General features: G+C 41.5%; 1 long non-coding RNA gene across 1 annotated transcript in view; it reads left to right on the forward strand.

Moving 5' to 3' along the window:
• The first annotated feature begins 1,580 nt into the window (after positions 1 to 1,580).
• Positions 1,581 to 23,137, forward strand: part of LOC112546260 (uncharacterized) — a 30,122-nt gene continuing 8,565 nt past the window's right edge. The window contains exons 1-4 of the long non-coding RNA XR_003089911.2: positions 1,581 to 1,759; positions 20,353 to 20,446; positions 21,006 to 21,079; positions 22,816 to 22,916. This is a non-coding gene — a long non-coding RNA (uncharacterized LOC112546260). The remainder of the gene's footprint in view (positions 1,760 to 20,352; positions 20,447 to 21,005; positions 21,080 to 22,815; positions 22,917 to 23,137) is intronic.

Raw genomic sequence — 23,137 nt, forward strand, 5'->3', positions numbered from 1 at the left:
CTGGGTGACCTAGCCTGGAATCTTGGCTGCCCCTGGGCATGGAGTGCAGCACCCTCTCCCCACCCTACTCCCCACTCTCCCTGGGACTTACCTCCATCATGACGACACCGACGGTGGATCTGCCCACCCCGAACCGGTGTGCCACCGATCGGTAGCTGTCCGGGGTGGTCAGCTTCCAGACTGCAATGGTGACCCTCTTGTCGACGGCGATAGGTGCCCACAGCTGGGTGGTGGTTCTCTGGAGAGCAGGGGCAAGCCAGGCACACAGCTCCAGGAACATCCGCTTTCGCATGCGAAAGTTCAGGAGCCATTTCTGGTCATCCCATTGCCCCAGGACCAGCCGGTCCCACCAGTCCATACTGGTGTCTAGTCTCCACAGTGGTCTCTCCACCCTGGGGTGGGGATGCCACAGGGACCCCATGGCCTCCCTGGTGAGGGAGTCCAAAGCGATCTGCGCCTCCAGGTCCTGGAACAGGAGGGCAGCAGCCTGGAGCACCAGCTGCAGGCACTCCAAAATGGCTGGAAGGGGCCAGAGCAGGCACATGGCCACCCCTGGCTCCATGGCAGAAAAAACAAGGGAGATGAAAAAAAAAAAACAGGCAAAGACACTAAAAGGCAAAAGGCAGTGGTGACCAAAAAGGCAGAGGGCAACCACCAAAACTGCTATGGCGGTCAGTCCCTGGAAGAGGTCCCAAAGCATGCAGCAGGAGAGAAACGGCTGTCCAGGGAGATCCCTTTAAGCAAGTGTCTCAAAGGAGCTCCAGTCCCCGCTCCCGGAAAGGGCTAGTGCCCTTTTGCCCTCTTCAAAAGCATTCCGGGCTCCTGCTTTTCCCGCCAATGTAGACGTGCTTTTGCGCAAAAGCGTATCGTTATAACAATAACTCCGGGACCAATCTAGACGCGCTTTTGCAGAAATACTTTTAACGGAAAAACGTTTCCGTTAAAAGTACTTCTGGAAAATCATGCCAGTCTAGACGCAGCCAAATAAGTTGGTGAATTGTTGACATTAAATGTGTCAGTATTTCACCTGACAACTACTCCTTTACATTTCTTCTCTTCAGCGAATAAAAAAAACATAAGACTAAGAAAAAACAAAAAGGAAATGCGCAAATGAAAGGATACTCAGGTGAAGAAAAGGTTTCTTTCTAATCCTGCACTAGAGAGCTCTCTGCATCACTGGCTTTGGATAGAGACATGAGACTTGGAAGACTTTTGGTGAGCACAAGAGACAAGCCTCCAAATTTGTATTTACAAAAAGGAGTTTAATTGTTGTCAATTTAAATTCAAGATGACTTTGTGCAGCTCCATCTACCGCCACTCGTTCACTGTTAAAATGAACTCTCTCCTATTCATTCATCAGGGCACTGGAACAGGATATTCAAGTGGATTCACAAAGGTAGCAAGTCATGGTGTCAAGTTACAGTGGGGGAGGTCTAGGGGAAAACTATTTCACTAGGAGGGTGGTGAAGTACTGGAATGGGTTCCCTCGGGAGGTGGTGGAATCTCCATCCCTAGAGGTTTTTAAGTTCCAGCTTGACAAAGCCCTGGCTGGGGTGGTTTAGTTAGGGTTGGTCCTGCTTCAGGCAGGGAGCTGGACTCGATGACCTCCTGAGGTCTCTTCCAGTCCTAAGATTCTACGATTTCTAGGATTCTATGGTTTCCAAATGGTCTCCAACAAGCTTGAACTGTATTAGTTCTCATACTGGCCTGTCTTACAGACGCTGAGCGGGAGGAACTCAGTCGTGATATCATCTCAAAGGTAGAATTACAGTGTAATTATCCCTTTCTGATATAAATAAATTAGTAATAAAAAGGGGAAATCATAGCTAAAGCCTGTTGAAATTTTCCAACTTTTCAAATATGCATCAACCTCCCTCCACTGAAAACCCCAAATAATTTAGTTCATAATTTGGGGGGATTTTATCCTGTTACAATCATAGCAAGATTTCCGAACAGCAGGATGTTTGCATTTGTAATGCAGGACAGTTAAATTGTATGATTAAACCAAAGTTGTTTTATGGGTGGGGGGGGGGGGGGGGGGGAGAGGGTTCCTATGTGGAATACCATTCAATATTTTTATTAAAAAAGAGAACAAATGAGCTATGTGGTGCAATGAACACAGTCTAATTAAAAGAATAAATAGTACCGTACAACCTTTCTTTTGGCATTCAATCTGAGAAAATAATTCTGTGTTTTAACGTCCATCATTTTGGCATTTTCAGATGCTTTGTTTTAAAGAGGACAATCAGACACGGAAATAACATTTTCCTTCAGTCAGTCACTTCTTTCTTTTGTGTGGGTTTTTGTTTATTTTTATTTTTAAAGGGGGCCAGCTGCTTTGTGATCAGGCAAATGTCAAAAATAATTCTTACCATAACAAAGCAGAAAATAAAATACTCCAGGAAACACATTGTCATAGGGGTTCTTTAAAACCATAAAGCATTAAGATCCTCACCTCTATTCACATGAGTTAACTTTCTGTAAAGTTAATGGGAATTACACTGCTACATCAAAGAACATACACTAAGTGGATAGCCTCTTCATTTTAGCTTTGGCATTATGGAATGAGCATATAAATAACTTATCATCCGAGGAAGAAACTATACAAAGGTGTATTTATTCAATGGTCACCAGCTACCTCTGGAGTGATTTTGAAAGTTGACAGGTATTTTTCTCATCGCCATTACTCAGGTGCTTAAAATTAAGCACATGCGTAGGTGCTTTTTAAAATCAGCCCTTACATTCAAACACATTGGCCAAAATGACCAGTTTGCAAAGGAAATACCTAACAACCAGTACGGAAAGAAATTTCAGCATGAAAAATGCAATCTCTGTAAATATTATAATTAAAGACAAAGATGTTTTCATGAATGTCAAGGGAAAATTGCAAAATTACCCAGGAGGAAAGAAATTCAAGCAAACAATATGAATTGTTTCATGCTAAATACCAAACTAAAATAAAAACTGCCTGTGAAAAATTTACAAATCAATGCTCATAATGTACCAAATACATTATCCTTTTAGGTTTTATAATTCTGCAAGTGTGATTAGTTAACAGTGGTGGTGTTACAAAATTACACACAGTGGCTGGCAAGTTTTGAAATGACTCTGGAAACCAAAGCCTGACACACCCAAATGCAATAGTTGTGTAATTTGACAACAGGAAATCTGGCTTATGATAACTGAGTTATACCGAGCCCTACAGCAGTCACTGAGAAACTGTGTCCATTAAATCTGTAGATGGCAAAGTAGATATGTGATTCACAGCTGCACATATGAGGATATGACATCTATGTCTATATACATCACATGGCTGGTTCCACATGACTCATTCAGCTTTTTTATTATTATTATTATTATTAGATGAAAGGGGAGCTAGACCTCTGGTGATTTTTTTAAATAGGTTCAAACCTGCCATGGTCTATGTTAAGGTAACAGTAAAAAAGACAGTCATCGCATTCTTAAACCTGTCAAGTCATGGAATTGTACAAGCGCACTGGTATCTGGGTAAATCCTATGTTATGGGTAAATTATGTGTTTCCTGTGCAATCCTGCAGAAGTGCCCAGAATAGAACAAGCAGATCAAAACTCACTCACACTCACACTGTTCCAGCTTTTGGTAATGAAATAGAATGCTTAAGTAAATAAATGAACAAAAAACATTTCAGCAAAATGTAGATATGCCCACAGGCTGCAAAGGATTTGGGAGAAGGTTCCTGGTTCAATGCTGCAAAGGGAGAATATTCACATGATAGAGTTTTGTAAGTTACATTGGATATGGGTTCATAAGAGCTTTTCCTTTGGATATGAATCATCACTGTTCAGGAGTTGGGCCCCTTGTATTTTGCTCTTAGTAGGAAATTCAGATAAATGCTCAAAATGGAACGGTATCGAAGAGGAAGTTTTTCATCCTGTTCTCTGGAGAAAGCATAAGAAGTTTTGCAGATTCTGATGAAAAAGAACAGACTAGTATCTAGAGGCCCCAACAGAGCTAGATGAAGTTCCGATTTGCTAGACTCCATACAAACACATAGCAAGAGACAGTCCCTGTCCTGAAGAGCTAGCAATTTAAAGAGACGAGACAGACAATGGGTGGGAGCAGAAAAAGAGGCAGAGAGGTGATATGATTTGCACAGGAACATATAACCCATAAATGGCAGAGCCAGGCATAGTATGGATTTATAAAACCTGTGCATTTCTAATCCTATTATACAGATCTGAAACATGGACATTGCTCAAACAAGACATCAGGAGGCTGAAGGCATTTTGTATGCAATGCCAGCAGAGACTAATGGGCATAGATGGTTTGATATTATCAGTAATTGGGATGTATTATTGAGAACTGACCTTGAGTGGATTGAAGTCAGTATCAATCACTGCTGGTTAGCACTTTCAGGTCATACAGTCCCTTCAGAGCTTAATGTGCAGATAAGACTTGAGGTGAGGAGGAGATATTGCCTGGCAATAGACTGGCAATAGCTACATGCACGTTCATGATTAACCTGGCTGCATGACATCAGTAATAATCCTCGGGCGATTTTAGATGTCTGCATTAAAGCCCTGCAATGTGACCATGGACCTTCCACACTTGGGACTCTCGCTGCCCAAGTGCATTATTGTTGCTGATGCCATTCATAGACATGTAGTTCCAATATCATTAAAATGGGGGCACCTTCCTTGGAGGAAATAATATAAAAATGCTCAGTATGGGTACGTCTAGACTACAGGGTTTTGTCGACAGAAGTTTTGTCAACAGATACTGTTGACAAAGCTTCTGTCGACAAAGAGCATCTAGACTACATCCAGTTCTGTCGACAAAGCAAGCCGCTTTGTCGACATAACAGTGTGGGTGCAAAGGACAGTGTAGATGCAATAATACCTTCAATCAACAGAACTCTGTTGACAAAAGGCGTTATTCCTCGTAGAATGAGGTTTACATACGTCGACAAAACGGCTGAGTTTTGTCGACATTATGTCGACATAACTCAAAGGCAGTGCGGACGCAGGTATAGTTTTGTCAACAAAAGTCCACTTTTGTCAACAAAACCCTGTAGTCTAGACACACCCTATGTGTTCAGAAGAACCTGAAGTTTACAAGAGACTGATAAGACTCCACTTTATATGTGAGGTGGATTCCAGGTTCCTTTAGATTTTAGGTACTTATGGACCATGAGCAACAGGAAGGTCACAAACAAATTTCAGAGGATTGTGGCAGCCATCCCATTTTTTACAGCTATGCCAGAAGGAGGGTCCCAAATTTTTTTTTCTGTTGCAACATGCAGTTACAATATGGAAAAGGTTGAGAATCAGAGCACTAGACAGTCCAATTAGTTTCTCACCCCAGATCTCCACCCTGGGTGATTCTGCTCTGATATTTAAAAATTTGGATTCACTGGAAAAAATGTTCCTCTTCTTTGAAAAGACAGACATGGATCAGGGTTATCTAGACCGTGCTTGGTCCTGCCATAAGGGCAGGGGACTGGACTTGATTACGCCTTTCCGGTCTAGCATTCTATGATTCTGTGATTAATGCTAGTAAAGCAGTCTTTGGCCATGTCTACACTAGGAAACTATTTCAAAATAACTAAATCTGACTTAACTCCCGTTTTTACAAAATCAAAATAGAATGTCTTCACTATGGGAAAACCTCGAAATTAGTCTGAGGCAGGCTCCTTTAATGTTGATGCATTACCTCAGCTTAGAGCCCCAGGAAGCACTGGAGAGTAATTAGTTCAAATTACTCTGAGGAGTAGTTATTTTGAAATAGCAGCACCGGACCGACCACACTATTGCTATTGCAAAAGAATTATTATGAAATTAGTGTTATTCCTCGAAAAAAGCAGAAGTACAGATTTCAAAGAAAGTGGACCATTATTTTGAAATAACAGGTTTGGTAGTGTGGATGCTCCACTTATAAATTCGACCTAAGGGGGATTATTTTGAAATGAAGCTCTACTGGAGACCAAGGCTTACAATGTTTTATTCCTTAGTAAAAGAATAAAATTTACACTGAAAAATATAAAGATGGACATCATGAAAATGTGCAGTATTTCACAATACAGCAGTTTAACTGAAGTCTTTATGGAACATCTTATCTACAATCTGCTGAGATAAGGTGCATTACACACAGTCCCTTTTCTCTTTTAGATCAAAAGCAATTTGCCTCTTACAATCTTGCCCCTATTCTGACCACAGGGAAAAAAACATCTTCTAGATCATACCACATTCTGTGTTCTGTGCCTAGCAGAGTCCTTCTATTTCTAATTACCAGAGCTGTTAATTCAGTTGTCAGGTTTTTGACAGGTGAGAGAGAGCTGCTATAAATGTTCATTTCCTCCACCAATGGTGTAGAGTTAAGAGCAGGATTATAAAAGGATGAAAAGCTATTTTCAAAAGCATCGCCTGCTGTTCTCACTCGGAGATCACATGATTTCATGAACATTCAAATATTGAAGGAGGCATCAATTTCTAGTTACTGAATATCCCTGCAGAGGAAAGTAACCAGCAGATTGGAACCCTTCCTGCAGTGGTGACAGGCTACTTACTGAGTTATTACCAAAAAAACACTTCACAGTAATTTATAAGGAGTATGTGGTAACTACACAACTCCTCCCTGGAAAACACAAGTAACTGCATGATTATTATCTTGTCATACTATGATAAATAATTAAGCTATAATTCCTGTAAGTGAAATGAATCTTTGACATTCTGGACTTGACTAGAATGGGGTTGGCTTTGGGGGATGTTGAGTAAAAAGGTGCAATACGTGAATAAGTTACCCAGAGTATCCAAATATTCTGCAATATTTCACTCTAAAATCATTGAAGAGAGCAAGGTTTTTATATTGTCCCCTTCCTTGTGTTCTAAGCCCTCTTTCTTTAAAATAGGGGAAAAATCTACTATCAACATCTATTATCATTACTGGGAGTATAAGTAGGAGGGTATGAAATGGGCTATTTAGTGTGTCAGGGTTCTATGCTGGGGATAATCAGTATTGCTCAGTTTTTGCCATAGGCCTAATGTTGCTAAAAGGTAAAAGAGATCCTCTTTTAGTCCAAGTGATAGGTGCCTGTGCCTTCACAAGTTGAAAATGGTGATTTTATATATCATAAGGATACCTATAAGATGATAGTATCAGAGGGGTAGCCGTGTTAGTCTATAAGGTGTCACAGTCTGAATCTGCAAAAGCGACAAGGAGGCCTAACAGATATATTGGAGCATAAGCTTTCGTGGGCAAAGACCCACTTCATCGAAGTGGGTCTTTGCCCACGAAAGCTTATGCTCCAATATATCTGTTAATCTATAAGGTGCCACAGGACTCCTTGTCGCTCATGAGACAATAGTAACTATAGATTTCCTACACTAGTATACACAAGACATTTAATATGCCAAGCCAACTAAGCTAGCATCCACAAAAATAGGGAAGATAATGGCTTACACTCCTAGATATGATGGCAACCAAGGCTCTGAGAATTTTTGTTCCTAGGATGTCCCACAGGAAGCGTTATTCCCTTCTCAGAGAGGAAGCTGAAAGGAAAGTATTACAAGAGTGTTCAGTATGTTAAAGCTCAACAAGGATAAAACGTATGCTACAGTAACTAGTGAGTCTCTTCAATTACTGGGCTTGAGAGCTCTCACTTCGTATTGTATCAACCTGTCATTAACAATGTGAGGAAATAATTCTGCGAAGGACTCATCTGACTTTGATGTTTTTAATATTCAATGACTTATTCACAGAGTTTATCCACACTGATCAGTGAGACGCTCCAGTCACCCAACCCTCTGAGGTTCCCAGAGTCTCACACCGTCTCCTCCCTTTTAAAAAACATTGAAACAGAATTATTACTAAAGACACTATATGAGGTGTTTTGATGTAATTTTGTCACAGTACTCCCAGCAAGGCAAATTCATTTAAGACGCCTTAATGCTATCCATGTAATGTGGCAAAACAAAAAACACCAAGGGCACGTCTAGACTACATGGCTCCGTCAACGGAGCCATGTAGATTAGGGTTGTAGGCAAAGGGAAATGAAGCGGCGATTTAAATAATCATCCCTTCATTTAAATTAAAATGGCTGCCACGCTGTGCCGATCACTGTTTGGCGGCACAGCGCTGTAGTCTGGACGCTCCGCGGTCGACCTCAAAAGCATTTGTCGACCTCCCTGGTAAACCTCATCCCATGAGGCAAAACGGGGAGGTCGACAAATGCCTTTGATGTCGACCGCAGAGCGTCCAGATTACAGCGCTGTGCCGCCAAACAGCTGATCGGCACAGCGCAGCAGCCATTTTAATTTAAATGAAGCAGCTATTATTTAAATTGCCGCTTCATTTCCCTTTGCTGAGTAAACAAATCTACATGGCTCCATCGACTGAGCCATGTAGTCTAGACGTGTCCCAAGTTATACAATAATTAGATTGGAGTAAAAACTGCAGATCTTCAATATCTGAAAATATTAGTTCAAATTTTAAAACCAATTTGCTTTGGCTGTGTTTGCAGTTCTCTCTTATTGGTTGTTGTTTATAGTCAACAGGGGAACTGACAGCCTCCACAGGCCCCTGGGCAAGGTGGGAGGGGGCTCTATGTTCCCAAATGGGGCAGGGCTTTCAGTGGAAGGTATGGGGGGTGGGGGAGCAGCTAGCCTTCTAATGCCACACACAGCTTGGCATGCCCCGCCCTCACCATCCCTCAGAGCCACACAGGGCTATGGCTGCCGCCATTGCCATAGTAACAGTGGCAGCGGCCAGAAGCCATGGGCCACTTTGAATTGTCAGGCCCCAGAGCAACTGCATCCCCACCCCACTCCCCATCGTCAGGTTTGATAGTCGAGTAACTACAAGCTCCAACTGAGATCAGGACTCGAGTGTGCAAGACATTGTAAATGCAGAGACACCTCTACTTTTAAGTGATTACAGTCAAAATAGACGAGGCAGGCAAAGCATGAGAGAAAGGAAATTTCGTTAACCCAACTTTCACGATACAGAATTAAGGCTCAGAAAGTGTTGCCCATGATAGACCCTGAAATTGAACACTCATCTCATGAGTCCCAGTCTTTCATGTTTACTTTCTACAGCTAGTCTAAAAATCCAGTTTGCTGGCCTAATCATTTGTGGACTTAGTGGATTTTAAGTGGATCCTACAGAATAAAAGCATCACCAGCTATTTTGCAGTGAGATGTAGAATGGAGAGAGGATTCTTTGCCAAGCTGGCCTCAGAAAGGTATAAAAGGAAAATGATGACAAAAGGAAATGGAATAGAAGAACCTAATCTAAGAGAAGTAGAATGCAAATAACATTATGAATAATGGGCATGAACTGTCAAACAAATCATGTGCTTCATTGCAGTTAAGAGCTTCCTGATGTTCTGTCTGGTCCTCAACTCGGTGCTTGGGAAAAAAAAATCACTGTCTAAGCCACCATGATGAGTTTGGGGCAACTAAATGCTGACAGACAAAACCATTGCAATATGGATTTACAGCTATGACATTTGGGCAGCAGGAGAAAAATCACACAGAAGATGGGTCAGGCTTTTGTGGATGAAGAATTGGTTTAAATTCTGCAGGCTGTATTCCAAAGTAAAGAAAAAAATAAGGCCCCAGTCCTGCAAGTACAGGAAAACTTTGCACCTGCTGGCAACCTACTGAGATGCCATTATAGGATTGGTGTTCAAGTGTATGTGTGCACATGGCTGGCTTGGGATGTCTGATTTGATGTTTTGGGTTATGTAGACATTGGCTTGGACTGGAGCATGAGCTCTGGGACCCACTGAGAGGGTGAGAACCCATCAGCCTAGCCCAAGCGTCTACACAGCAGTTTTTAGCATCTCAGCCTGTACCATGTGATCCTGTGTCAAACAGGAAGGAAAATCTAGATTAGGCACATTAAGCCTTAGCCAAAATATTAATATAGTTCAAGGTGGCCTCTGGTAGAAATCCCTTATCAGAAAAAATACACTGCATTTGAATCCAACCTTCAGATTTGGTCTAAATAAATCTAATTTATGAGCAAATGGACCAAGTAAAGTACTTAAAGACATATCTCAAAGGATTGCAACATCTACAATTCTTTTATGGTCATGGGATTTGCAATTAGAGTTGCATTTTCACAAGATTTGAAAGAGAACACTAATATTTATACGACACAAATATAGCTCCTTCTTTCAGTGCAGTAATTAAACTTTTATTAAGCAGCTGAGCTGCTGTGGTCATCCTATAATTTGTCCCATTTAACAATCCTGGGTAAATGGCATCAAGAGTCTATATATGTAGAGAGAGACAGAGAGAAAGATTCAGTATTTTTTACAGTAACTTATAAAATGCTATGCAAAGAAGCAGGTTCAGAGTTTTTAATAGCACAGAAGGGATGAGTGATTTCTTCAGAATTCCCTAATATTGCTCATAGTGCTGCACAGAAACATGAGGTTTTATTTCCTCCAGCCAAAACCGCAACTAGTACTGCTGTAATAAGGGGCAGCAGTGATGTTATTGTTAGACAGGGAGTCTGTAGTCAAACTCAGATGCTGCTTATTATGGAAAGATGTCAGACTAAGTCAAATCAGCCCAGACACATGCACCAGATATCAATATGACAAAAGGACTTGCCGGCTGCAGAATAAGGAATAAAACTTTTTTTTCCCCCAGGAAGGGCTGAGGAGACAAAAAAGATTCAAGCAACCACAACAACAGCACATAGCAGGAAGGGTCATGAGTATATTCTTTTTGGCAGTTTGCATGGTGATGTAATTTTGTAAGTGTTCAGATAGCATAGGGATGGGCAGATGACACCATGGATTAAATGGAGAAACAAAGGCAGACAAATGGTACTATTTATCATTTCTTCTGCAGAAAAATACATAAAACGTGACATGTAGAATTGTGCCCTATAAAAAGATATGGCTAAAATTCAGCTCTCTAGTCACATTTAACACCTCCCTTTGGCACTTAGATGACTGGGTTGCCTGTCTACTCAAGGCAATAAGCTACATCTGAAGTTCCCAGCTTGTTTGAACAAGCTATATGTACATATACTCTTTGTTTCTAGCACATAACAGTTGGTTCAACATTATATTCCTCTCTAACTACACTTTTGATAGGATACTTTCTTCATTTCAGTATACTGTTCTGGCAGTAGTGACTTTTACAGCTTCTGGGCTTGACTCTGATCTCACTCCCACTTGTTTCACCAGTCCTTTGGCTTCACTGCAGTGTAAACAACATCAGAATGGAGGCCTGCTATGGCTTGAGGCTAAAAGATCCTATTTGGGGACTGTTAATTTATAACATGTTAATTTGCTTCATAGACTATAGCCAGAGAATGGTTGAACAAATACAGCAGAGAGGCTAGTATAAACCAGTAAAAATTCCATGGGGCATCTCACAGTGCTGCTTTCTGTACTGGAAAATGTTTCTCCTCTAAAGTAGATTTTGCATCTGTGAAAGATGATTGGAGGGAAGGTCTCTGACCTGGATGAGTGGAGGGACAGTCTCTGACCTGGATTTCACACAGATTAGTAAAATGCAAGAATAGATGTTGATAGAAATGTTTATTATAATGTTTTATGTTTTTCTCTACTTTTGTTATTGTTATTTTGTTCACCCTGTGTCATGCTGTGGGACTGCAGAAATACAATAAGTTGCCATTTAGAGGTAAGCATTAAATGCTTTTTAATGATTGGTGTTTTTCTCTATGTCACATGGGAAAAAAAAAATCACAGTTCTATGCTATAGGATTTCCAGAACTCCAGGTTCTTCAGTCAAATTTAGTACATCCATTTCTCATGAGCAACGGAAAGCTAGAATTAAGTACCAAGTAATTAAGTTATGATTTTCTCATCATCAATAAGCAGGACTAGTAAGAAACAGCCCATTTCAAGTGAAAGTTAGTGGGCATGAGAACTTTGTATAAAGGCCCCATCTTAAATTAAATAGTCTGTTTTGGTCTCACACCTAAGTATCTTTAGTAACTAGTTCTAAACATAGCTTTGCTAAGTGTTTCCTACTGTTCATTTTGTGAGCATACTTGGAAAGCTCACTGTTCCTTCAGTGAAAACACTCTGCCTGCCTTTTGTTTCTAATCCTGTCTTGTGCTCTTAGATCTAACCTGCATTCCCAAATAGAGAAGCTAAATAGCATTAAAAAATCCTTCTTTTTAATCAGAGTGTAGCATCTAACAAGCTGACAGCCCTAGAAACAGAGAATCACACAGACCAGAACCCTAAACTATGCTTTCTTCTGCACCTCTTCCAATCTGTTTCATCTTAGAAATGAAAAATGAGTTGCAAAACAGCCACCTATAAACAAGGAGATGGAGGAAGGCAGCTGGATCCAATTATAAGGGCTCCTGTTAAATCTAATTGAGACAGTGTAATAGGGGAGCATAGTTCACCTGTAGGCGGTTAAGGCCTCTGTCTGCAACTATAAAAGCCTCAGTTAGCAAACCCTAAAACAGCTGAACAGGGCACTGGTGTGTAGTAAGTTTATAAGCATTGTAGATGATCTGGTCAGTGGATAAATGCAAGTCTAATTTAACAGGGAGCTGTTAAAAGAAGCAGGATAGTAATAAGTAGTTTTCTATCAAATATATGAGGGGAAATTACAGGATAGTATGGCTTGCTTCTGACCAAATTTGTACAGTTCTTCTGTCAGTGCTGAGACCTAACAATACAAAGAGTTAGAGTGATTTAGGCTCTTGGAAGGGAGGTGATCCAAAAGTCTGAGTGGCTTTTAAAGGTGTCACAGCCCCAAAACAGGAGAGAGAAAGGGTTTGTGAGTTAAGAAAAAACTGATAGCCAGACTTAGAGTTCTAAAAGAAGCTTAGACCTTTCCAGGTCCCTATGTAGAAGTTAGCTAGAAATGTGATAAACTAGATGTGCCTAGAGTTCATGTTTAATGTTTCTTATTTCAGATACTTTTTCTAAAAAAAAAAAAATTCTGCTTTAGAAAGTCTGTCTGCTTGCTGTGCTAATGACTACCCAGAGCTCCCACATGAACAGAACTGCAGCTACTAAACAAAAATCTGGCCTGCTCACTAAATAGAACTCTGTAATCTCTAAAGAAGACAATATTAGGGGTTCTTTCCTAGCTGTGTAGTTGGATGTCTTGTCCACATGCTCCCAGTCTAACTATACACTTTGAAGTTGGGAAGGAATTTTCCCCCATGGATGGAGTTTCCTTCTCTGCAGCATGGGGCACAGGTAACTTGCAGTGGTAAACTAGTGTGAATGGTGGATTCAGCAGAGGTTATGGGTCTGTTACTGGAGCAGGTGGGTGAGGGTCTCTTCCTGCAATGGGCAGGAGGTCAAACTGCATGATCATGATGGTCTGGTCTGGCTTTAAAGCTTATGAGCCTGTCCTATACATGGGTCTTTCCTTTTGGTCCATTTCACAGCAAGTTCCTTCCCACAAGAAATAAAATTCTCCCCTCTGCCTTTCACCTTAAGTTGTGCAAGGCCCTGCACGAATGCCTCCATTTGCCTGTATCCAAAAGGCTGCTTTATTTAGAGAAAAGCAGATCCCTTCACCTATGTTTGGGGCCTACACCTGTGAATTTAAGAACCCTCTCTGCCTATTAAAGATTGTCTTTCTAGCAAGGGGAAGAATTATTCCTTTGTAAAATATCAGACCAACATAAGACCTGCAATTTGCTTTTCACAGAAAGGCTAGCTTCTTGACTGTTGAATGCCCCTTCTGGGGGGGAGGGGGAGGAGATCTGTGTCCCATAAGTCTCTATCAGGAGGCTCCTGCAAAGATAGGGGAAGAGACTTATTCCTGCTGCAGGGAAAAGTCACCTTCTTCTGACCAAAGTGTGACTGACAGAGAGGCAGGGCTAGGACAGAACTTAGTCTGTTCTAAGGTAACCATGGAAGGGCTAGAACTGAGGTGTGATGCTAATTGCTCTCCACAGTGGGGTTCTATCTCCATGTAAGTGATCATCTTCAGTATTAACATTGTCTGCCATTTCCCAGACAGATGCCTTAGTACACTTCTGCCCTCTGTTTCCCGCACCACTCTCCAAACACGATCACTGTGGGATGATCTCATCTGATTTCCCAGAAATTGTGCATGCTTCTACTGTCTCTCTGACACAACCCTGGAAGCCAGTAGGCTGCAGTAATAGACTGATACCATTGCATGTCAAAGGGTATTTCTACACTGACAAACTCACATCTCTGAGGCCTAGGCTTGTAGAGGCGGCGTTTCCTGTGCTTTAGTATCCACCCTGCATTGTAAACCTGGGCTTACAACTACCAGACCCTGGCACCACACTTGGGCTCACTTGTCAATACTGCACTACACAGACTAAGTTGAGTCTGTGGCTTGAGCTGCGCCCCACTGAAAATATGACCGGGTTTAATCCCAAATCGTAGCAGAACTCTAATTCTGACCCAACCCTCAAGCAAAGGTCTAGGTCCTGGGCAGTTGCAGACACAAGCCAGACTGATTTGTGTGTGGACAGAACTGGAACTTTGGCTCAAACCTGGGTCAGAGTCTGGCTTAACATGCAGTGTAGATATATCCCGAATGTCCCTACTGCATTTATTTGTCTAACACCACATCAACGGAGCACTGTCCCAGATTATTACTTAGAGTCCATTTTGCTGTCAATATCACCTGGCAGTTGTACAAAGACACTTATGGATCCACTTCTCTCTCTCTCTCTCTCTCTCTCTCTCTTTCTTCCTCTGCTAGTGAAAGAGGAAAGGATAAAATGTCTTACTCCAAACTCAGCAGTCTGAGCTAGCCTCCAGCCTTTCAGAAGAATCCTGCTGTTGGTCATTTAGTTTGCCTCAAGCCACACTGAAATGTTATTTGTTCATGCTCTAATTCACCTGTTTATTTACACAGGCAGCTGAGCAGACATTTTCCAGTCATCCTATATATGTTGTTCTATCTCCATCAAGATCACGGAGATCTCTGTGGGCTTGCCCATGTTTAAAGTCTCTCTGGTATGCCCAAAAATTCTTTCTAAAATCGGTCTCCTGTTAAAGAAATCTCTCATACTTGCTTTCTCTTTTACCACTTCACTTCAATCAAAACCATCCCCACTGAAGTAATTCTGCAGATTTAATTTCTTCCCTTAAACATAACATCTATTCTCTCTCATATTGCCTCCCTCCTCCCCTTCATTTAAATGGGCAGTTTTACGATGGTAGATTAATGTCAGACTTTTCCCCTGATTTAAATGATTCATGACTATATTGGGCAAAATATATTTCTTTTTAAATATGCATCTGTGCTAGTCAGCTACACTTTACTCTTGAAATCTGTGCATGTATTTTTCTGTTCCAGCTACTGGCATAACAAAAGCAGGATCTGCAAGCATTGTGTATCTATTTAATAAGTTGTCACTCTTTCATGGGCCAGGTTCTACTGCCTTTGGAATCAATGGCAAAATGCTTGGGGCATTGAGTGGTGCAGGGATGGGTCCCATGTCTTGATATTTCTTCTCTGCTTTGTCCTTTCTGGACTATTAGAACATAAAAATGGGCCATACTGGGTCAGGCCAAAAGGCCCCTAAAGCACATTATCCTGTCTTCTTGACAGCGGCCAATGCCAGATGCTCCAGAGGGAATGAACAGAACAGGTAACCATTAAGTGATCCCTCCTCTGATATCTGTTCCCAGTGTCTGGCAAATAGAGGCTGGAACACCACCCCTTACCATCCTGGTAAATAGACATTGATAGACCAACCAACTATGAATTTATCTATTTTTTTAAACCTGTCTTGGCCTTCACCACATCCTCTGGCAAAGAGTTCCACAAGTTGACTCTGTGTTGTGTGATTCTTTGGTCAAGTTTCTTTTACATTTTTGTTCATTTTATGTGTTCTCATAACACAGAGTCTATATACCCAAGTACAGGCCTCAATGCGGAACAGATACAAGTCCTTCTGAAATCACTACAAAGGCTCCCATTGCCTTGGACCAGTTCTAGAGCAAACCCCATTGGTCAGAGGAAGAAGTCTTTCTGCTTTTCAGTTTCATCATTGAAATCTTCGATTCCCCTTTCCCTGCCATTCCTGCTTCCTTTGTGACCCTAGTAGTCTAGTTTTTTAGGGGATTCCTCGGTCAAGTTTTTTGGTGTAAATACCACATTCTTCCGGACAATCACAAAGGGTCATGAATAAAGCCTATGTGGGATCTAGAATTTCTGTCTTGTGTGAAAACCTGCAATTTTGAAAATATTGTGTTTCCATATGGAAAAACTGGTTTTGAAATTTCCCCAAAATTGTTTTTTTTTAAGGGGAAAGGAGTGTTTCTGTTTCATTAATAAAATATTTCATTTCAATAAAATCAAACCATCCCGTTTCAATTTGAACTTTTACAAACTTTATAGCAAAATAAATCAAAAAATTCAGTCACTTTAAAATGACAAATCTCATGTTTCATTCGGAAAATGCTGAAACAATGTTTCCACCTTGCTGAAATGAGTCTTGCTTTTCTCCTCCCCTCTCTGCCCCCAAATGAAATTGTCACAATTAACACATTCCCACAGAGTTTTGGTTTCCATGAAGTTATATTTTTCAGTGGAAAAATGTTGCTCTGGAAAAAATCCAACCAGCTCTACTCACAGAGGTCCTTTCAAGACCATACCACAGGAACTTCACCTCAACACAGTCTGAGTCATCTCATGAAAAAGAGCAAGATGTATTAAGAAGAAAAAGCCAGGTTTAAGTTAAAACCAGAGAAATACTCAGTATAACCTCTCTTAGATATTTTATCCTCCATAAGGGAAAAGCTGAGTTAATCTTGGTTTACCTGTAGTGAAGTCCTAATCTTTGGGGCTTGTCTATGTGATGTGTGAGTCTTCACCAGAGGCTATATAAATTCTAATTAATCCATGGGTCTCACACCACCTCAGATTGTCAAGAAATACGTCTCCTCCCATCCCCATCCCTTTTATCTTGAAGGCTTCTTTGAAGGCCTTTGAAGCCTTCTTTGAAGGCACATTGACATACCTCTGTTTGATTCCAGATTCAATCAGGATTGTATCCATATAGGAAATCAATAGCACAGCTGGGAATTGGGCATAAATGTCCTGATTCCCAGTCCATAGCTCTACCCATTACACAATGCTTCCTATGCTATCTCTGTCTTAGAAGCATCACTTATCACTTTGGGGGGAGGGGAAGGTAGGCAAATAGGGACATAATTAGAGCAACAGTCTCCTGAAATAATTACAGAAGCTGAATATGAAAATCTGTTCCTCTAAGAATGATCATTTCACATAATAACCTAGGATTGTGGTATGCCATACATGAGAAATCAAGAGGAAATGCTGAACCAATAGATGTTGACATTATAAAGGCTTCCCAATAATGGCAGATGTACTAATTTTCTCTTAGCTATTTTATGACTAAGCATCACACATCCTATGAGTGATAGTATCAAAGAGCCATAAAAATGACAGCATAATGTATGATTGTGCTAAAAAAGACAAGGAGATAGATGCATAAGGGAGAGAAAAGAACACAAGATGGGAAGGAATTCTTCTTATGCTCTATGATAAAGGACCTTTTAAACTGTATTTAGGCCACTGTACTCAGTATTGCACTCAGTATTATAAAAGTGATTATAATGGCCTCATTTATATAGCACCTTTCTTCTAGATGGATTATCATTTGTATAATCACCAAAGCGGGGCTAGGAGCATTACAGAACAAATCACTAGAAGAGATTACACTCACTTTATTCATGATGCTTGTTATTGTGGTGATGAAGGCCCTACTATAAGTACACAAATTGAAAGACATAGTCAGAGTAACAAACAACAAAGAGAATCAGGACAAGAAAGGACAAAGGTTGCAGCAATCATTTGGACCCCAAAGCTCGTACTCAATGAGGTTATGTGTAGATTGTAGGCTTCTTTTGGAAGAAGCTTTTCCAGAAAAGATCATCTGAAAAAAACTTCTTCCAAAAGTGTCCACACTGCTAAAGCTCATTGAAAAAGTGACTTGCTTTTTCAAAAGAGAGCGTCAACACTGAATAGACACTATCTCGCATTTAAACTGTGATTACTATGGATGGAGTGGCCACCAGGGCACCTGTGCTTTTTCCTCTTTCCTCTTCTTTTGAAAGAACTCCCTCTTCCCTGTCCACACACGCCTTTTTCAGAAAGAGCTCTTTCAGAAAAAGGCTTCTTCCTCATAGAAAGAGGTTTACCAGTGTCGGGAAAACCCCTCTGTTCTTTTGTGTTTTTAAGAACATGATTGCAGTATGGATATTAGTGAAGTTTTTTCGGGAAAACAGCCATTTTTCCAAAAAATCCTCTGTAGTGTAGACATCTCTTTACCTTCCACTGAGTCTCTTTAAAGGGCCATATACTTCAATATGCATGAGTATCTTTCCATTGACTTCAATAGTTGTTGAGCAGGTTGTGTAGGCAGCAAAACTCTCAGGCCTTACATGTAGAAGGGAAAACTTACAACAATTTGGGACAGCAAGTAAAAAAGATTATCTCCAACAGTAGTTCTCAGGAAGTTTGCAGAGTTAAATATTTCAAGGGCCTGTCCTATTTATAATTGCCCTTAACATATTTGAAGACTGCCATAAAGAAACTGAAAAAGCAAATGGATTGTTAAAAATATGTCCTTAAAAGTTTTATTTGTCTCTGATTTTTGGTTGGCCAAGGCACTCACTGATTGCCTGGTGAGATCTTCCCGGCATTAAATAATACAGCAAATAGCAGTGATTGCAAAGCCCAGAGTTTGCTCCCTCCCTGTACAGTAGGTAGTGAGTGATATTTACTTCATCTATCATTTAGCAGTTGCTTTGGAATCTTAGCGGGGTAGCCATGTTAGACTGGAACTTTAAAAACAACGAGCAATCCAATGGCACCTCGGAGACTAACCAAAATATATAGAATCATGAGATTTGTGGGCAAAACCCACTTCATCAGATGAATTGGAGTACAGTGACTCTCCAAAGTCTTCTAAGTTCTAGAGAATTAAAGAAGAAAGACACCTATGATGTCATCTTTTTATGACTTCTGTAGTAATTGGTGAGACCTAATGAGCTCTGGGTTGCCATCTTCAGAGAATGGAAATTCCTTACCCTGAATGGACAGCAATGTCACTTGTTTTAAGTTAATGAAGTAGAACAAAAGAATCTTTGTATGTGAACAGCACAGAGACATGGATCGAGTATTAATTACTGTTACTTCCATGTGCTAAAGTAACTTAGGGCAGTGGAAAAAGCAATGACATCCGACTCAACAAGCTACTACCAACAAACACTTGTAAATCATGTGTTCAGACTTTTTTTTAAAGAGACGTAAGGGGAAATGGAGCTCCACAAGTTAAAACATAGAGCCTGTGGGTCTGACTGCTCACAGCATTAGCCCAATCCTATGCTAATATAAATCCACCAATTGAGCTTCTCTGAAGTAATGTAGAGGTGAACCAGGCCCTGAGTTCATTTTCCAGCTCACAGACTAATATCAAGTAATGGCGTTTAGATTCATCAATGGCAAACATCACTTGAAACAGAACTACCGGGGAGAAAGTTGTCCAAAGTCCCTTATACAGGAATCTCTCACTCATAGAATTCTATAGTGATAGAAATGTAGCCGTGTTAGTCTGGTGTAGCTGAAACAAAATACAGGACTATGATAGTCTTTAAAGTACTACATAGTCCTGAATAGAATTCTGTATGATCTTTTAGTTTGTCCATAAAAGTGAGTTAGTGAGGTACTATACAATGTCTGGTGCTGCTTTGTCCAGTGCTTCCACCAAGACATCTTTTCCGCAACGACTTGCGTTCACTGCCAGTAGATGACACAATCACTCCTATCACTGGAGAACTCTGCATCTGACATGGGATGCAAGTCTCCCATCGCCATGATTGAATTACAAGGAGTGCTATGGCTTGTCTACACTACAGAGAAGTTTGAAGCTGCTGCAGTCCATCTTCTGGGGTTTGAATTAGTGGCTCTAGTGAAGAAACACTCATCTGAACTGAGAGGCCACCAATATTGTTGGTGCCAATAGTCCTGCTCCTCACAAGGAGCAAAGGAAGTTGATAGGAGTGTGTGCTCCCATCAACCTTCTCCTGTGTGAATGGCGCCAAAACACAATTTAAGATACTTCGACTCCAGCTACATAATTAACATAGTTGGAGTTGTCTCTTAAGTCAACTTTCTCCGTTAGTCTGGTCTACACTAATGGATTTATTAGGGCATGGATAAATGGATTCTCATGGATAAAACCTAGATGAATTGGAGTGGAGTTTACTGAAGCATGGAAATATATCGAAGGATAAGAAAGACACATGGCCAAATGACATGTAAAAATAAAGAAACTGTAGTAGACAGTGCTACTTCTCTTGCTTGTCTGATGCTATTCTAAATTATCCACAGGTTTTTGTACTGGAGGTTACAGCATCTGATCTTGGCTTGGAAGGGAAAGTATTAAGCTCATTTGGATGAAGCTCTGAGATCATTGTGGAGAAAGGTAATTTAATACAATTCATGGAAAGGGGCTTTGGGCAATCAGTTCCCTTCTTCACCTACCAACCACAGACAAACAACTCTGTCTAGTTAATACTGACAACACACCACTAGTACTTCCTCACTAGTTATGGTTATCTGTACTGCGGCTGTTCAGTGGCTGTCAGTCTGTTAAATATTAATTATTTATATGTATCATGGTAGCACCTAAAATCCTACAGTGAAATCAGCCACCCCCTTCCCCATTCTGCTAAAAACTGTATGTACACATAATAAAAGATATTGCTTGGCCTCAAGGGGTTGCTGTCTAAACAGACCAGCTGGACACAGGTTGGAAGGGAACACGGTGTCACAGAGCAATGAAATGACTTCCATAAGCTCACTCCAAAGTTCAGCAGTATGGTCAAGGACAGAATGCAGGCCAAGCTGAAGGCCAATGCCCTATCCCACAAACCTTAATGGCTTTCCAGAATATATTACATGGCAGTTGCTTGACTTAAAAGATCCATATTGGTTGAAAAGCAGTTCAGTTTTTCTCTCTCTACTTCTCCCCTTTGTACTAGGTAACGTGTAGAGGAGCACTGCAATAGCATGGCCTCGATGAATCCCAGCTATCCATATGGCTTTCCAACATTTGGTATGATCACTCTGTTTATCAACATAGAATCATAGAATACTAGGACTGGAAGGGACCTCGAGAGGTCATCGAGTCCAGTCCCCTGCCCTCATGGCAGGACCAAATACTGTCTAGACCATCCCTGATAGACATTTATCTAACCTACTCTTAAATATCTCCACAGATGGAGATTCCACAACCTCCCTGGGCAATTTATTCCAGTGTTTGACTACCCTGACAGTTAGGAACATACCTGATGTGCAGATTCAAATAGACATTGGAGTGTGAATTATTCAGAGCTTGGTACCTAATGAATCATTGACTTTTGCTATATAAATGCCATATGAGATACAACTATAGAACAAATGCCTGGTTCATAAATACACCTTTATGATCACTGCACAAAACTTCACAGTCTTATAAAACTTTGCATTCTAAAACGTGGGCATCTTTCCTGTAGAAACTATACTAAATGAATATTTCAAAAGGAAGCGAACATTGATAAGGTGTGTTGTTTGTGTGCTGTTGTGTGTAGTAGGGTCCTCTCACCTCATGAGCAAGTCTGAGCACTATATTCCCTTATCTTTGATTTGGAGTTGCTTCGTTCTCCTGGCAACCTCCTTCCAGTTCATTGTGTCTGTAGTTTCTGTGCTTTTCCATCCAGTCAAAAGAATGAGAGTCTCATCTTTTTGGAAACTGGCTTGAATCCATTCCATGCAGTGGCTGGCAAGAGGAATAATGCTGTTTGCACTCCCGCTGGGCAAGTGCATGATTGGTGTGATGTATCCCATTTACCCGAGCCAAGTGTGCCTATTACTTTCAGTAATGAAGGGAAATGAAAAGAAAATTAAGTGAATTCTGCTTCAGAAGATAACCTTATTGAACCAGCAGGCTGAAAATCTATCTACGTGCCTCCACATCTCCACTGAGGTAATCCTGGATAAGACGTTGGCATGTGAATGGCAAGGCAGTGATATAGCCAAATGAGTCGCTTCTTACAATTAATGTCCTTTCTCCTGCTCTCAGTAGAGAGCTTGTAGCATCTCATATGACTAAGCAGGATGTTTCATCAGTTAACAGAGCAGTGCACAAATCTGAAAAGTGGAGCTTGTCAGAAACATTCCAAATGACCTTTTTTCCCTTTGGAAAAAGCCAATTTGTCGAAATTGAACTATTTTCCAGGGGCCAGTGCTTCTTTCGATGAAATTGTAAGAGAAACCACACAGGAGTCCAATCCCTGCCTGGTTTATTGCTTGCTCGCATGCTGGGGGCGGAGGGAAGGCTGCTGGAGAGTGCTGGCTGCCAGTTACCCAGGCTCTCAGATGTTTGGCAGCCCATATTCCTTGGCTTCCAGAATCTACTGATTCCCATCAGCTCACCAGGTGGACTTTACCGGGGTAGGCAAGATATGGTCTGTGGGCTAGATAAGGCCTGCCAAGTCTTTGGATCCAGCACATGGTCTGCCCTACCAGCCCCCTGAGGCAGGCTACCTGCCTACTGCAGCCCCAGGCCACTCAAAGCTGGCTGGCTGCTCTGTATGTCTCTCTCCTCCACATGCTGTGAGGGCAGGGGACTCCTGCTGTGAGGGCAGAGGACAGGACTCGATGACCTCTCAAGGTCCCTTCCAGTTCTAATGGTCTATGGTTCTATGCCGGGAGGGGAAGGGGAGAACAGTGTGTTCCAGCCAGTGAGGGCTGTAGTGATTGTGCTGAGGGTGGAAGTAACGAGCAAAGTCTTTCCCTCTCCTCTCCTCTCAGTGTCTGGCACAGAGAGGTACATGGAGCAGCCCCGCTTTGAGTGGCGTGAGGCTGCAGCAGATATGGATCTTGCCTGAGGCTGCTGGCCAGAAGCTGCCTAGGTAAGTGCCTCTTATCCAGAGCCTACATTTGGCACCCTACAATATCCTGCCCCACAATTCCCTGTCTCAGGTCACCATTCCTACCTGCCGAAGGTCACCACCCAAGCCCTCTGCGCCCCACACCCACAAGTCACAACTCCCACCCAGACACTGTACCCTCTCCTACACCTCTTCCCCAGGCCAGAATCCTCTCCTGCACCCATACCCACTCCCAGATCTCA

Source organism: Pelodiscus sinensis, chromosome 10, assembly GCF_049634645.1.
Source record: "Pelodiscus sinensis isolate JC-2024 chromosome 10, ASM4963464v1, whole genome shotgun sequence".
In the NCBI taxonomy this organism is placed as follows: Eukaryota; Metazoa; Chordata; order Testudines; family Trionychidae; genus Pelodiscus; species Pelodiscus sinensis.